Here is a 15,903-nt window from a genome sequence, read left to right on the forward strand (position 1 = left end):
TTGTCTCAGTCATTTTGCTTATGCAGTCAAATATTAACAATAATAATGATAATAATAGTGATAATAAGTAAACAATATACAATTATTATTATCATCATTAGCATTACCATTATTAATATTAGCATTATTATTAGACTATAAGCAAAATGACTCGGACAATGCACTCTTCATTAAGCACTTATGTTGATTTTAAAAAATGTATAAATAAAATATGAAAAAAATAAATAAAAGCCAAATAGGGGACTTGCAGCCAATCATCAGGGGACATGAGTTCTAATCCTCCCTTAGGAATGAAAACTTCCTGAGTGACTTTGGGCCAATCACCAGGAGACCCTTGAGTTCCACTCCCGCCTTAGTGCTATTTCATTGGGGGTGTGAAACCTGCAAAAAAAATTCTCAGATTAATGTGGGATGCCAGAATTGGGAATTCCTAGAATGTGAGATGGCCAACTGTCCAATACTGTGTGGTGGAATGGAGGAAAGTGAAATTGTGGGAAAATGCCTCTTCCATGTTGGGCAAAGCCGTAAGTCTCTCTGCCTTCTGCTTGTGGGAGAACCAGAGATATTTGTGTGGTCACTGTGAATCTTAGACTGACCTTTGTCTGATCCATCAGAGTTTTTCTTATCTCCTTAAAATGGAATTTTCAGAGGGATTTTATTCACTATTGAAGCCATCCTGAAACCTAAACATTGATTCCCAATTGATCAGCAATCTGTGTGGTTGGAGAGCAGAACAGCTTCCATGGGTGCCTCTTCCTAGAAACCAGGAAGTCCCCCCCCTCCTCTATTCACCCCCTTCTTGGACCTGGATGAATATTATGCAGCATTGAAGGTTTGTGACCTGGTCAATGATGCAGCTGCTTTTAGACAGGATCCCCTCAACCTCCTCCTGAGGAGAGTCTCAAGGTCCCCTTTCTCTGGACATCTTCTCCAGCCTTTCACAGACAAGACAAGCTTGGAAGACGAGCAGAGAAATTGCTTTAGGTACAAATTGTAGAGTAGAAAGTTAAAGGACCTGAATACTTCTATGTTGTTTCTCTAGTTGAGGAAAGAAAAAATATAAAGTGGAAATTTCTTATACACTTTAGTTTTTTTATTTACTTTATTTTTTTATTTTTGTGTGAATTACATACCAAAATAAAAACAATCCCAAACTGAAATCCAAGGAGCTGTTCTGCTGAACACCGTTTGCAAAGGTTTTATCAAGAAATCAAGAAAGAACTATATAAGTGTGATGAAGATTTCTCTCCCCAGCTGAAAGCCAGTCAAACATGGCATTTCACATCATTCTGGCATTCTCCTGGAGATGATCAGGCAACCAGGCTGGTGTTTGGTTCTCACAGCTTCCTTCTGACCTCTTTTCCTGCTCACTTTCTCAAACACAAACACTTTTAGCTGCTGTCAGTAGGAACAAGTGCCAGAATTATCTTTTATAAGGTGTCACATTCAGAAGCTGTTGCTGAACAGTAAATTCCTCTGAATGACTTCCACAGAATTCTCTTTCTCAAGGTTTATTGAGCTGAAAGGAAAGGGAGCTACAAGAATTCCAGTCATTCAACAATTTCCTATTTTGAAACGCACAGATATGATTTTCTTTGACTCCTGCATACTATCTAAATGGAAATAATATCTCCTTTCAAATAAAAGAAACTTTAACAATTCTTCCAATATCATATCTGTGTTATGTCTCATGTTTTTACATTTGTTCTGGCTGTGAGCTGCTCCTTTGTGTTGAGGTCTGGCCTCAGAAGGATAATGTAGCATTTGGGGATGAAGATGCAGCCCAGCAGACCAGCACTGGAGGCCAGGATGGAGAAGACCTGCACAGCCACCATGGATTTCCCTTTGGTGCTCAGGTAGGTGGGCACAAAAGTCACCCAGACACTGCAGAAGACCAGCATGCTGAAGGTGATCAGCTTGGCTTCGTTGAAGGCCCCAGGCAGGTTCCTGGCCAGGAAAGCCACCGTGAAGCAGATGGCAGCCAGGAAGCCCATGTAGCTGAGGGTGACGTAGAACATGACAACGGCCCCTTCGTTGCATTGCAGGATGATCTCTCCAGGCTGGGAGTGGAAGTCAGAGTCAGGGAAAGGGGGAGAAACTCCCAGCCAGGTGGAGCAGATGATAATTTGGACAGCAGAACAAGACAGGATGATGGAGTTGGCCAAGCTCTTCCCCAACCATCTCTTCACTCAGTTTCCTGGTTTTGTGGCCAGGAAAGCCAACACCACTGTGATGGTTTTGGCCAAGAGAGAAGAAACAGCAACTGAGAAGATGATGCTGAAAACCGTTTGTCGGAGAAGGCAGGTGGCTTTCCTTGGTTGACCAATGAAGAGAAAAGGAGACAAGAAGCAAAGCAGGAGGGAGACCAGGAGGATATAGGAGAGGTCCCGGTTGTTGGCTTTGACAAGGGGAGTTTCTCGGTATTTAATGAAGATGATTAAAACAAGGCCTGTGGTTAGGAAGAAGAGAAGGGCAAAAGAAACCAGGGTGATACCCAGAAGTTCTTCATAAGACAGGAAGGTTATAATTTTGGGGATACATTGGACTCGTTTGTCATTTGGATATTTTTCATCTGGACACTTGGTGTATTTTTCCGTATCTGAAAAACCCCAAAACAATATTCCTTTTATCATTCTGTCCTTTTAATTTACAAGAAATACTTTCTTTGGATTACAGCTGATACCATGGGCATTTTCCAAGAAGTATTACTTAATGATTTCATTAAAAAGAGCATAAGAATCATATAATTTTGTTAAAAATGGAGCTAGGTATATGAAGTTGAGGGAAGTCCTAGGATATTAATTGTTTCTGGTGTAATGTGTAGAATCTTCATAGGAAGCTACATTATTAGGGATTAGTAATGAATCATATAATCTTTTTCAGCAAACATCCTGAGTCCTGCCACATGGCAGTTAATATCCTGGACTTGGGGGATACCTACAGTATCCTGTAACATCTGGAACAATCTGGAATTAAGGAAACAATTCCTAATAGTGAAAGCAATTAACCAGTGGAATAGAAGTTGTAGGTGCTTCAAAATCTGAGATTTTTAAGAAGAGACTGGACAGTCAATTGTCTGAAATGGAATAGGTTCTCCTGCTTGAGCAGGGGGTAGGACTAGAAGACCTCCAAGGTCCCTTCCAGCTCTCTTCTGATTGATTGATTGATTGATTGATTGATCTACATGACTGGCAGAGTATTTGTGTAATGAGTTTCCCCCATAACTATCCACTGCACCACAATATGGACCAGTGACACCTTCTCAGTGATCCTCAAGGGGAGGATCCAATATACAGTGAATTGCAAGGTCTTTCAGAAGGTGGACCTAAAACAATTCATCAAGTTTCAAAGAACTCAGGTGTTCCTAGAAAGATGAACTTGGCAACAGATATCCAAACTAAAAAGCAGAAAAGATATTTCCCCTTCTGTTAGTAAAGCCTGACCAGTCTGCCCCCCCACCCCCTTTCATCTTTTCCCAGTGCCTCCTTCAAAGTATTTTTGATTTACTTCCTTTTAGATAAGAAATTGTGCAGGTTAAAAAAAAAAAACTGGTGAGTTTCAATCTATCTTTTAACTTGCACTTTCATGAAAATGTTCTAGATGGATCCAGTTCCACAAAGCCTCCCATTTTCCTCAGTGTGACCCACCTTCCTGAGTGGAGAAGGTCCCCTCCGGACAAGGAACGCAGTCATAGCAGCAAACTGGCTCTCCTTCTCGAGCCCTCTTGACAAATCCAGGATGACAATTTTCCACACATTTGGACTGAGGCAGGGACTAAGCAGAAGAAAAGGAATGGCAAAGAAAATGTGTTAGAACTCTCCGTCCATGGAAAATGGAGGTAGAAATGGATGGAGACAAGCAATCTGTGGTCTTCACTGAGGTAAATATGAAATCTCTGACTACTTCTAAACAGATGCAGGAAGTGCAACAATTGGCAGATTCTTCATTTAGTTCCTCCCTTTTGCTTTTGGAATTTAACATTACAATAAAGTACTTTTCTATTTAATAAAGTCAGGAGGGATGGAATTGAAAAAAGATTTAAGTATGATGATATATTCATCTTAAAACTGAGAATAAAGTTTACTGTAAACGATTTAGGAAACTTTTATTCCATTAGATTTTTAATATGAAATTAAACTGTGATGAAGAAAGAAACCTCTGACCAGTAAGATCTTGAAAGATTTCCATAAAACATTGTAAAGCCACTCCACTTAGGTCCTGTTTGTTGAAGAAATACTATTAGATGACACCAACTGGCATGGAAGGCCAACCACCCTGGAGACTATAGGCTTTGCCCACTTGAAATGGGACCTTGTGCTTTGGAAAACAGAAAAGATACCAAAAATTTCTCTCACCTTATTGAGCAACTTTAGCCGTGAAAGAGCATCTTGGTTGATAAAAAGTCTCTGTCTTTCAAAATACACCAGAATCTCTTTCTTGGGATCCTCCTTGGGGAGAACCAACCAGCTTTCAATGCTCAGATCTGCTGTTATCTCTCCATTTTGGTCCAAGTACAGTTTTCTGTCAGAAATATTGAAAAACTCGTTCTTCTTCAGAAAGGGATGAAACTAGTATTAAAACATCCAAGAATTAGAAAAACAAAAAACTTTGTTTCTTACCCCACATTGTATCTTCCTTCTACAATTGCCTAATCTCCAAATATGGTTAAATAGGATACAAATACTGCCATTATTTTCATAAGTGAATGGAAAAGTTTGAGAAAAATTTATCCATCATACTTTGACAAAATATAGAGAAAATATAATTGATGCAATTGGTCAATTATAGGGAACATTCTAGAGCAGATGACAAATAAAATGAACAGAGAAAAAAAAGATTATTCATAAACACTTTGAAAAGAATAGGTTGATTGCCAGAAAGCATGGTTTATCATGCTTATCAAGAAGAAAATTGTAAGGCTATTCTTCTCCCTGGTCGTCCTGATGGAAAACACCTCCAAATGTTCTAATTCTACTTGATTGTAATGTGACATTAACAAAATGTTGCAAATCTGAAAGAACAAATCTCCCACCAACTTTTTTCTCAGCCTGAAAAGTTAGCGAAGATCCTTTCTGAGTTTCTTTCTCTCCCATTATGCAGCTGCAGGATTCTCTCCTCTTAGCTGATCCTTTCCTAGGCAGCCTCTCTTCTCCTCATCCCAAAAGTCATTCTCACATAACATTACACTTCCTAAATAGATTACGGGAACACTGGTGATAGAACTGGATTTCAGCAAAGATTCACAAGCAATTGTGTGATGTGATTAGAAACCTGAGGGGTGGATGGTATGATAACTAAGTGGATAAAAACTGTCTTCAAAATGATACTCAAATAATTTTTAACCTATTTTAATCTTTCCTATGAAACCTGAAGGTGATGGATAACAATTTGCCATTGCTCATCCATTTTTTAATGTTGTCATTAATACTGTAATTAATATGATCTTAGAGTAAGCTAAGTTGATGTGATTTAATGAATATAAAGTCCTTCAATCTACAAGCCTTATTTTAAAAGTTTGATATCAACTTAAAGGCGATGCGACAAATGTTGAATTGGATGGATGGACTGGAACTGAATTTGCTGCTGGCATCCCTGAAGGAGGAGTCTGGTTTGAAGGCAGGCTGCTTGGAGATGGCTGGAGAGGCCATGGACCCTGAAGACTCAAAGTGGGCAGAACGGAAGACTGAAGAAATGGATTCTCTCAAGGAGATTGAGGGAGATTGGGGAATGGACTTGTCATATTTAACTGGAAAACAAGGCTTAAGAGTTATCGTGTTTCAATTTACAGAAAGTCCTATGACTTTGGGGAATGGGAAGCAGTTGTTGGGAAAGTTCCTAATTAAAATTTTAAGGAAATGTATTATTATTAAAAATCAAACAAAGATGTTTAATCCTAGACAGATTCTGGATGGATCAGAGATAATGATTGTGGTGGTCTGTGGTAGATAAGAAGTCCCTGTAAATTTTTTGTGCGTGAAATACAATAGCAGACAATTTTGAAGTTATGAAATTTAACTTTATTGTTGAATTGTCTGTTAACTACAATTTTTATATACAACAGATAGATGACAAGTCAAGTAGTTGCAAATAGATGTGTAGTTTATAACTACACATCTGGGGGCCTATTTTGCAAGGGGGAGAAACTATTATTGCTGTATTGTATTCAACTGGGGGGACAATATGCATGTTTTTGTCTGTTTTTAATGCACAATTTTTGGAAAAAAATATTTTGTCTAGTTTTGTTTTGTCTTTGTAATAGTTTTATTTTCCAAAACTTGTACTTTACCTTTTTGAATAAAATAAAATTTTATGCATAAGTGAAAAGCAGTAGAAAAATATTTGATTTTTAGCAACTAGGACTTGACTAACAATAGAATGTCATATAAGAACATTAATGATGGACTGGAAGAAAGATGAAGGATACCAAACTCGATATGCATGTTTGTGAAAATGATCTCAAAATCGTAGTTAACTGGAAACAGAATTTGAGTCAGCAGGGAAATGTTCATGGAAAGAAGGTGAACATTCTGGTTTGGGGAGACCCCAACTCAAGGACCAGGTCCTCTTGCAGGCACCAAGTCTGGAGGAGAATTTGCAAAAAATGTACATGAACTTCAAGGAAGGAGAAATAAGCCAAGGAAGAGATCAAAGGAGCTGCTCTTAGCTTTGAGGAAAGACAACAAGGAGAAGAGCTGAAGTTCAGGAGGAGTCTGGGAGCCCCTTTTCCAACTGACACAATCTCTCAGTTGCAGAAGGGAGGATACGGCCCTCTTCCAATCACTGACACATGTTACGCATGAGTGTAAGATCTCCTCACTATTATTCCAGAGTGTCAGACACGGAAAAATGAATTCAATTACAAGAGAGGAGATTTTAGCTGAATGAGAGACAAAAATATCCTAAAAGGATGAGCTGTGTTAGAGCTGAACCAGTAAAGCAGAGAAGCTCAGTCTCCTCTTCATGGATTATCTGAGTGCAAAGACTGAGCAGCCATCAGTCAGGGAAGCTTTAATTGGGATTCCTGTGGAGAGGAGGGGTTGGGCTAAATGGTCTCAGGGTCTCCTCTAAATTTCTAAAGGTTGTCATGCCACAAAATGTAAATATTGTGCTGTTCCCACCTAGTGGCCGGGGGCCGATAAGCCTAACTATATGGTCTGAAGCGAGACTCTGTTTTCTGTTTTCTGTCAGCCTTTGGAGAAGATAGAAGCAGCCATTTTGACCAAGACACATGGTCATCCGGAGACGGCCTCCGTCCCTCACATGGAGCATCACTGGAGAGGTTCCAGTTGCTTGTTTGTTGGCTGTTAGTTAATCCTGCCTATTTCATATTTATATTTGATTTTCACTATTTGTATCTCCTCAGTTTCACCGTGCCCTGTTCTCACAATAAAACATCCAGATCCACACCAGGCTCCCTTTCATTGAAGGAGAATAGGGGGGTTTAGCTGCCTATCGAGCTGCACACAGACCCACGTGCAGTGGGGATGGAACAAAGGTGGAATTCGAACAAAGGCGGAATTCGCTAATCACAAACCTACAAATACGGGAATTCATTTAAAAAAGAATACAGCATTTTCAAATTAGCAGTGTTTAATATCAAAATGCCATCATATCTACTCTTTGGAACCATTATTCCCTGAGTAATTAAATTGGCCAGATCAGTTGAGATGGTTCCCCTCCTTCTCCTCTGGATTCCTTCTCCAAAGGATCTCAGATTAATGGATCCATATTGGGACCCCTTACCTGCCACGGCAGCAACCTTGGAGACCCCAACATCTTTTCACTCTCCTTCCTGCCCCACCTCAAACTGGAGGAATATGCTGCATTCAAGGCCTGGGACAGAGTCTTCATGATACTGTAATCATGGGAGTAATTTGGGAAGTGGATCCTGTTCCTTTTCTCCTGGGTCTCCAGTGGGGCTTTCTGGGTGCATCTTCTCCGGCCTTTGACAGAAAAGACGTTCTTTGAAAGAGAACAGCAGAAATAATGATCTTGAAACTTTTCTTCCACAAAGTAATAGGGTTCAAAGGCAGAATCCTTTGGCCTTTTTTTAAACAGATAACCAAAGTTCCAAATACTATGGATGTATTTGAGAAGTCTGGGCTTGTTTAGTGTATACCCTGCAAAAGTTGTGAGGATCCAGACTTTCCTTTCAATGGGTCCTGACAAATGCAGAAGTGTTTCGTGGAAAGGAAGAATTCTGTCCCAAGGGAACTCATATTCCATGAAGTGAACAAAGACGTTGACTTGTCTCCACTTAGAGAGGGCATCCCTGAGGGGGGCTGTATGTTCAGTTTTTGAAAACTGTTGTGATATAACAACACAAATTCCATTCCTGACAAGCATAGGAGGGAAAGTCCTCATGAAATTCTCTCCCTTCTCTGTGCCTGAAGCAAAGAGGCCAATCAGGGTCCATCTGAAATGGAGCAGCAGCTGGACAATTGCTGGGTACTGGAATCCTTCTTTGGGCTCCATCTGGTGGAAAAAAGGGAATTGACTTTTATCACTCAGAGCCTCTGAAGCAGTTTCAATCCTGATCTAAAAAAGCAATGAAGAATGCTGTGTTATATTTGAGGTCAGATCAAATCCAAAATATGAAATTTTAATAAATCCAACTTGGTTCTTATGAATGTATTAGAATAGTTTGTTAATCATACATTGTTTAAAATATTGAAGACAGAATATTAGCAAGATTAGCCCCCAACCTTCGCTCCTTCCGCCATGACCTTAAAACATGGCTGTTTCGCCAAGCTGGCCTGGACTGAATGGGGTTTTAATAGGAATTTTAGTTTTTATTGTTGAATTTTAATTGGACTTGTTGTTGTTTATTGCTGTGAGCTGCCCTGAGTCCTTGTGGAGAAAGGACGGCATATAAGTCCGATAATAATAATAATAATAATAATAATAATAATAATAATAATAATAATAATAATAATAATAATATTGTATAATAAAAGTAGAAAATAATAAATTAAAAAACAATAAAATTGTAAATCATATTACTGTATCACCCCTACAATTTATTGCAATTAGATTAACATGTGGTTAGCTGAAGTATTCTATTCCAATAAAGGGCCTATTATAATTTTTGAGGATTGCTACATTTTTTTCTGCTTATATATCTCATATTGGTGCTGGCTTCCCAGGAGGTTACACGAGGCTGGCTCCAGAAGATTATTAACGCTTCTTTGAGTGAGGGTTTCTTTCCCGCCGCCTTGAAAGAGGCGATGGTGAGGCCTCTCCTCAAGAAGCCCTCGCTGGATCCGGCAGTTTTAGCAAATTATCGTCCTGTCTCCAACCTTCGCTTCGTGGTGAAGGTTGTTGAGAGTGTGGTGGTGCGACAGCTTCCTCAGTACCTGGATGAAACGGTCTATCTGGATCCGTTCCAGTCGGGCTTCAGGCCTGGGTACAGCATGGAAACAGCATTGGTCGCGTTGGTTGATGATCTCTGGAGGGCTTGGGACAGGGGTTGTTCCTCTGTCCTGGTCCTGTTAGATCTCTCAGCGGCTTTTGATACCATCGACCATGGTATCATGCTACGCCGGTTGGAGGGGTTAGGGGTGGGGGGCACCATGTTGTGGTGGTTCTCCTCCTTTCTCTCTGACCAGTCGCAGTTTGTGTTGGCAAGGGGGCAGAGGTCGACCTCGAGGTGCCTTGTGTGTGGGGTGCCGCAAGGGTTGGTCCTCTTGCCCCTTCTGTTCAACATTTATGTGAAGCCACTGGGTGAGATCATCCGTGGTTTCGGGGTAAGGTTCCATCAGTACACTGATGATACTCAACTGTACATCTCCACCCCGGACCAATGATGCCCTTGATGTGATATCCCGGTGCCTGGAGGCCATGCGGATCTGGATGGGGAGAAAGAGGCTCAGGCTCAACCCCTCCAAGACTGAGTGGCTGTGGCTCCTGGCATCCTGATATAGTCAGTTGGCACCATCACTGACTATCGGGGGCAAGATCTTGGCCCCCACAGAGAGGGCTCGCAACTTGGGCATCCTCCTGAATACACGGCTGTCTTTAGAAGAACATGTGACAGCTGTGGCCAGGGGGGCTTTTTATCAGGTCCTCCTGATTCGCCAGTTGCGAATTGGGACTCCTTGCGCAGGGTCACTCATGCCCTTGTCACTTCCCGCCTGGACTACTGTAATGCTCTCTACATGGGGCTCCCCTTGAAGAGCACCCAGAGGCTCCAACTGGTCCAGAATGCAGCTGCGCGGGTGATTGTGGGAGTGACATGGCACTCCCATGTAACACCTCTCCTGCGCGAGCTGCACTGGCTCCCGGTGGTCTTCCGGGTGCGCTTCAAGGTATTGGTTACCATCTTTAGAGCGCTCCATGGCTGAGGACCTGAGTATCTACGAGACCGCCTTCTGCCACCGGTAGCCTCCCACTGGCCAGTACGCTCCCACAGAGAGAGGCTCCTCAGGGTGCCGTCGGTCAAACAATGTCGACTGGCGTCCACCAGGGGGAGAGCCTTCTCTGTGGGGGCACCTGCCCTTTGCAACGAACTGCCCCTGGAGATATGAAGGATCCCGGATCTATGCACCTTCCGCCGTGCCCTCAAAACTTTTCTATTCCAGCAAGCCGGGCTGGCATAGCTCTTTTAATTGTTTTTAATTCATTTTTTTAAAAAGGGGTTTTTTTAATCAATATGGGCCAAATTTGTTTAATATGCTTTTAAAGTGTTTTAAATTTTATATTTTTATGTTTTTATTTTTTGGCTGTACACCGCACTGAGTCCTTTGGGAGAAGGGCGGTATATAAATTTAAATAATAATAAATAAATAAATAAATAAATAAATAAATAAATAAATAAATAAATAAAATATTCTTTGTGGAGGAAACTTTTTAACTTCTTTCTCAAGTTATACAAGAAACAGGGATACCTCAGTCCCTAATATGATTTGTCAGTAGTACAGTCCAAGATTGGTTTTTAATTGAAGTTTTGTCTGTTCTGACAGCCACAATTTTTGGAGTCTGTCAGTTTCCATAGATTACGTTTTATGCCAATACCAGTGGTGGGATTCAAATTTTTTTACTACCAGTTCTGTGGGCGTGGCTTGGTGGTCATTTGACTTGGTGGGTGTGGCCAACTCGATGTCACTCATGTTGAGGAGCTCTTCACCTCACCTAGTAGTGATTGTCTACTAGGACTCCAAGATCCATCTCACAGTTACTGTTATTGAACCAGGTTTCACCTAATCTATAAGTGTACATTTGATTTTTCTAGCCAAAATGTTAAACCTTACATTTCTCTTCATTGAATTACATTTTGTTAGATAGGCCCAGGGTTCAAGTCTATCTAGATCCATCTGGATCTTGAGTCTATCTTCTGGGTTGTTGGCTATTCCTGCCACTTTAGTGTTGTCTTCAAATTTGATGATTTTCCCATTTCTCCCCTCATCCAAATCATTCATGAAGATGTTGAAGAGTACTGAGCCTAAAATGGAACCTTGGGGTCCCCCACTGCTTGTTTTCCTCTATGCAGACGTAGTTCCATTGAGGACCACAGGCTGACTCCATCTGGGGGTGATGCTGTCTATCCCACATATTTTCAGCTTCCCGAGAAATAGGATGTGGTTTACTTTGTCAAAGCCTTTCAGAAATCCAAGTATACTACATGCACTGCATTTCACTGGTCCACTAATTTAGTAATTTTTGTCAAAAAAATGAAATAACATTTATTTATAATCTGTTTTTTGGTTCTTCATTATTCCTAGTAAGTCATTCATATCTACACTGACTAACAAGGGTTCAAATGTGCATCTTTCCCTTCCCCCTTGGTAAGCATAGATCCTTCTTCTTATGGCTCCATTGAGCCCAAACCTCCCTCTCAAACAAGGGCTTGGATCAGGGCCAACAGTCTGAGCTCCATTTTGAGGGCCATCCATTTTCTCCATATTTCTCTGTTTATTGAGTCAAATCCTGCACTAACATCTAGAAAGCAAGCAAACTTTGTTTTACCTCACTGATCTAGATTAGATATTTCAAGACAAATTTGTTATCAATATTAGATTATTAATTTATGCATTATTTCTTATAAAATATATATAGCTTTTAACTCTACCTAAAACCTTCTGGTTCTTCTGCAAGGAATGCATTTTTCTCAAGTTTAACTAAGAGGATCATGGCATAAATTTTAGCCACAATATCTGCTAGTCTATTTGGACTATAATTGCTAGAGTAATTTTTATTCCACATTTTAGATAGATAAAATACTATTATTGCCAACTTCAATCCGAGTGAATACGGCACACATTATTTATGTGTGAAAATGAAGATGCCAATAGAGGCCCCAACAACCAGGAATATTTTTTGATAAGTTAAATAGTTGGTAGAATGTCTTCTCCAGGAAATGTATTGCTTGTATTTCAGGCCTTTTATGACTAATATCAATATGAACATAATGTGGTAAAATATAGTTGACATTTTTGCTAATATGGAAAAAAACAGCTCTTTAATTCCATGGAGAAGACATGATTGCATCTATTGCTCACCCACCACCACCTATCTCTCATTTTACCAGATGGAGAAAAACACACACAAACCTGTGGGACTTTGTAGGTGCCTCCTAATGTGGACATCTGGATGGAGATCTCCCTGTTGGCTCCATCAAAAAGAGCCAGGAGGTTCTCCTTCCTTCCACAGCTGTAGTTGGGGACATTGGCTTCTCCAGTGGAGAGAATGTCCAGCAAGGCATCTGAAGTCCAGAAAGGGCTTAAATAGTTGTCCTGGATGTTGTAGCCAAGTGTGAGATTGTGCAGGAACTGGGAATTCTTGTTGACCAGTTGAATGTTGAAAATGAACAGTAAGCCGTATAAAAAACCATAAACATCCCTATTGTAAAAAAAAAATAAAAATCCTATTATAATCAACTGCAACAGCAAATACTGTTTTAAATATATAATCCTCCACAAGCCTACTGAGCCTTAAACCAATATTGATCCAAAAGCAATGATCAGTTATACAAATATGGAAATTGGCTGAGGTCCGGCAACTACAACTGATTCCACCACTCCTTTAAATAAAATTCATTATTCAAGTAATAAATTAAGGATTGAACAGAGCAAGGAAAATAATCTGTAGCCCTTTCAGCTTTTTTTTCAGACCCCTTTTTGAGTCTCTTTCACAAAATCAGACAAAAGAGAGAAGCCATGGAAATCAAAATCATTCAGGAAATTAGACATATTCCCCAATATAGGAATAAATGAAACATAAAAAGGAGAAAAGAAGGAGAGTGTTAGAATGGAGGGAGTGCAATTCCATTACGCTGAATGACTTACGAATCATGGAAAACAAACTGAACAGAAGGAGCCATGTTGAAAAGTAACTTTGTATGCAATATTTCATTTCCAGTGATGACTATACCAATGAGATGATCTCCTGGGTTGTAAAAGCTCTGTGGTTGTTTTCCATCCTGGTGCTCCGAATTCAGCGGGCATTTCATTCTCAGCTTCCCAGAGACTGGATAGGACAAAAGCAGCATCAGAAGCAGAAGCAGGTGGTCCATAATTCATGGCGTGAATGAATCAATCCCTTTCTTGTTTCTAAAGAAGAATTAGAAGAATCAAAGGACTCTCACAAGGTGGAATTTCCAGTTGCTTTTTCTCAACACAGAGAAACCAAGCTTCATCTGGAAAGGAGACAGACATACATTCAAGAGCACAGAGCCTGCCTGTCCCAAAACTCCATATTTCTTTGCCCAAAGTCTCCCCTGGAGGATTCAGAGAAACAGCAGAGCTGAAACTTTTATCATAATTCTATCTGTCAGGAGTGATCCCTGGATAATTCAAGTAGTTCTTCGACTCAAAAATTGTTGGGCATTTCTCTGGAGGGAAATGAAAGAGAAATAATCCCCATGTGATTCATAATAACAGAGGCAGAGATGGAATTAAATTGGTCATCTAGAATTGAGAGTTTCGGGGTCTCCATGCTTGAAACTGACTCCGGAGGGAATACACGGCACTAGTGGCTGAAGAAAAAATAAGTCTGATATTTGTTTGCATAAAAACAAAATGCCATGGGGGCAGTTAATGCTGGATCATGTCACAGATCTTAAATAGCTGCCTGCTGAATTGGAACCAAAAATTATTTTATTTTGAAAGCTAATGCTCAAGGGCACCACACAAAAGGGCTGATGCAATATTGCAGCCAGTTTCTAAGAACAAAATCAACTTTAGTGAAAAACTAGTTACCAGAATTTTGCAGAAACCTAGAGAGAAGTGAGAAAAAACAAAGTGAAAAGAGATGGCGAAATCAAGGCTGCTTCTCACTCCATGGAAGGAAGAGATGGAGGGAGGGAGGGTGTCAGGGTTCCAAGTAACACCCCCAACAAAATAAGATTCCGAGGCTAGGCATTCCTCAAAGTTCCATTTTATTAGAGATGTCATATTGGCACCTCTGGGAAAACCTTGGTCTGAAAGCTTCTGGGTTTTCCCCACCCAAAAGAAAGTTCAGGTCCCTGCCCTAGCACCCACATGTTCATCACATGATACAATCAATGCACTGTCCCATCTGGAGCTGTTTCCCAGTCACACCCCTCCAGGTGAAGGGCAGTGTGGCCTTGACTCTCAGAGAAAGGAATGTTATTTTGACTATATATCTCCCCAGCTCCATAGCATTCCCCCTCCCAGTTTCCCACAGCACTAAATGTGGCAGGCCTGAAGATTCAATGCTGAATATAAGAATGTCATCTAGGTAAACTAGGACCCCCTTGTATAGGTGCTTATATAGCACTTCATTTATTAGTTGCATGAACACTGCAGGAGCTCCTTGCAAGGCAAATGGCATGACTTTGAATTGGAAGCTGGCAATTGAATTGTGAGCATTAGATGAAATAATAAATCCAGAATATTTCTATGTTCTCTTCTTGCCTGGGTTGGGAATTACAAAATGCTGGTGGAGGATGAAGTCTCGGTGTGGGCCTCATTTGATGCATTTATGAAGGTTAATTAGAAGATTGAAGGAGGAGATTCTGGCTGCTGTTTGGTTTCTACCAGTCATCCAGCTGTGATAACTCTACTCGATGCTCTTGCATTTCCCTGCAAGATCTGGGGTAGAACAACTTTGGTGCATAAAGTCATGGACTTAAATGGAAAATGAAATTCCTGTGAACTCAGTACAGTAATTAATATTAATTTATATTTGTGACAAAGGAATCTGCCACTGTCTAAGTGATTTCCGATGTAAATATGTTGCTTATAAAGTATGTATTAAATTTTTTCTATGGTTAAGCTCCTGTACTTTGGGTTGTTGTACATTAAAAGTTGAGTTTTTTACAAATTTCTTTTTTTCCAAACCCTCCCTCCCTCCCTCCATCCGTGTGTCTCTGAGACTACCTTTGGGGGGGGGGTTTCACTGTCAGCTTCCCCAACCCCCCAACTCCTCAGCCTCAGCCCCTCAGTGAACAGAAAAGGGCAAGAAAGGGGGGGGGGTCCAAGACTCTGGAGGGTGAACCAGATGATGGTTGATGCAGGCAGCGGCCGCCAACCTTTTGGGACCAGGGACCGGTTCCATGGAGAGAGGTTTTTCCCTGGACCAGAGAGGAGGAGGGGGGTTCATGGGCTGCCTGCATCCTGTGTGTGGGGCTTGCTAGTTTTGGGGGGCCAGTTTCTGGCATGCAGGGATGGAGGAGGGTTTGGGGGACCCCTGGATTAAGGGCTGGGTATGGCTGATCTCGGGAAGAGAAGGACGGCAGGGGATGGGATGACCTCGTGCAATATTTGAGAGACTGTCCCAGAGAAGGGGGGGAGGCGCGATTCAGTCTCTGAAGCCCCTGAAGGCAGGAAAAAGAAGCAGCGAATGGAATCCCAGCGAAGAGAGATCCAACCTAGAAGCCAGGAGAGATTCTCTCACAGTGAAAAACTATTGATCAGTGGAACAGTTTGAATCCCAGAAGTTGTA

The 15,903-nt window shown here is 41.0% G+C and overlaps 1 pseudogene; it reads right to left on the bottom strand.

Annotated features, from left to right (window-relative positions):
• Positions 1 to 1,688: 1,688 nt before the first annotated feature.
• On the bottom strand, positions 1,689 to 13,510 carry LOC139318220 (vomeronasal type-2 receptor 26-like; annotated as a pseudogene).
• Between the last annotated feature and the right edge of the window lie 2,393 nt (positions 13,511 to 15,903).

Source organism: Pituophis catenifer, unplaced genomic scaffold, assembly GCF_029215685.1.
Source record: "Pituophis catenifer annectens isolate HBS135680 unplaced genomic scaffold, rPitCat1.0.hap2 SCAF_6, whole genome shotgun sequence".
Lineage (NCBI taxonomy): Eukaryota > Metazoa > Chordata > Lepidosauria > Squamata > Colubridae > Pituophis > Pituophis catenifer.